We start from the raw sequence: 2,123 nt of genomic DNA on the forward strand, positions 1-2,123 counted from the left end.
TGAATAGATACCTGAGCATTGTTTTGCAGTGAGCATTGTTTCCTATCTGAACAAGTATTTTAAAATCTTTTGATATTTTGGCAAACTCTCTGCCCCACTCCCCCAAAAATATTCAAGTCCTGAATAAAGGCTTTCTTTCAACCTGGAAGAAGGAAGTGAATTTCTCTGAGGGTTTTCAGAGGGCCCCTGAGTCTTCTCAAAGAAATTTGCTCTCTCTTCCTATAAGGAGGAATATACTAAACTAAGTAGGCTTATTTGGTCTGGTAAATTCGACGGAAAGCATTGTCAAATAAGTGATGATAAACTTTCTTAGGCGGTATTATGTGGGTGAATGCTATTGATACAGGTGTTTTGAAATTGTATAACATTCCTAAAATTCTGGTCTGTCCTGGTTGTCAGCTATAACTCTGGTTATTTTAAAGTGTTGGACGTCACAAGATTAACCAAATTTCTTTGTCAATTTCCAGTTATGAGTCTTTTGTTGTCTACAGGTATTGTTTTGCTTTGATGCTTTTGCAAATATGTTTCATCTTCAGGGAAATTCATGGGAAGGACTCTGGTGCTTACTCTAGCGTACAGGTTTCTGATAAACTTTCAGATCATAAAACTAAACTAGGTAAGAAATTACAGAACTCTAATGGAGAAAATAATGACTTCATGAACTGCTAACAAGATTAAGGTCAAAAATTGATTACACAGGACTGAATGAAGCTGAGGATGATTATAATTTGTAGTTTTTCATTGAGATATTGTTGATTTTTTTGCTGTTTTGTTTTCTCAGATTTAAGGAAATCTTTTTCTCTTTTTTCTTATGCTAACTATGACTTATAGCAATTTGGTAAAATTATACCTTTGTGAGCAAAATTGAAACATTACATTTTTCTCCCTACCTGATCCTCCAGAATTTGGAAACTCTTAGTGAGTGAGTGAGTATGGTTATTTTCATGGCAATATAGTTTTTTGCATAAGTTTAATAAGAATCTGTTCTCCTTAAAAGAGGACACATTTGGAAACACTGGTTATATTGCTAAGGCTTTGACTGGAATGTCATATTTAAGAGAAACATACAGACTCAGATATGAAGACAGCGTTTGAGGAATAAAGGTTGACTTTCTGGAATAAAGCCACTTGGAAATATTGGCCTAGGACCTTGTTTCCTAGCAACCCTACCTGGTAAATAAGGAAGGTCACTTATCTGGCAGGGACCTGAAACCTCAAAATATTTTGGGGGACCTCCAGAAGAGAGGAATCCACCCAAAACTGTAGGTATTGCAGGAAAAATCTGATGGCAAGTCCTTGGCTTGGCTTTTGTGGCCTTGAGAGGGCTTCAAAGTTCAATCAGAGCTTCCTTATAAAAAGTTCCAGCAAAGCAGATTTAAAAGAGCCTATATGATCAATGGCTATTATTGCTGTACTTATGTAAATAATTGGACTAAGTTGTATTGAAACTAGACATTTGGCAAACCAGTTCATCTTAATTTGGCTATCTCTTATAAAGAATGAGGGTGTTTTTAGAGAGAAAAGTTATGTTGTAGTAGAAGCGATAGTACACATTCATGGATATTAGATTCTACTTCTGTTAATTATCTTTGAAGTTTTTGTTACATCTGTTAACTGGACTGGATCATGAATTCTTCTAGTCTCCTGAAATATCTGGCTGCAAGTGTTCAAACTAAGGTTTTCAACTTTTTCCATCATTTTCATTTTGAGTCATTGAGAACAGAACCTGCCCTTTTCCCTGAAGGTTTGCAATCTGAAGCTGGAGGACTTGATAGAAACTTAAGAGAGATTCATGTCTGCTGCTGTGGAAGCCGCTCAGAAAGGTCCCTGAACATCCAATGACGTCATCAGAGACACTTCAAACTGCAAAAGATGCTTCGACTAACACCTAGAGATCTTTTTGACTGTCTGCTATCTGGGCTCCGAAATTGGTTTATAACTTGCTCCCACCGTTAACCTTGTTTTTCTTTTTGTATTTCTAGAAATATTTCTTACTAAATACCCAGATAGTTGTTCACGCAATATAGGCCTAACTTTGGGAACACATCTGCCGCAAAAATAAGGGAACAAGCCACCTGGAAACAGACAACTGTAAACCATCATACCCCTTTCTTATCAGATTT

This window comes from Equus quagga, chromosome 2 (genome assembly GCF_021613505.1).
Source record: "Equus quagga isolate Etosha38 chromosome 2, UCLA_HA_Equagga_1.0, whole genome shotgun sequence".
Classification (NCBI taxonomy): domain Eukaryota; kingdom Metazoa; phylum Chordata; class Mammalia; order Perissodactyla; family Equidae; genus Equus; species Equus quagga.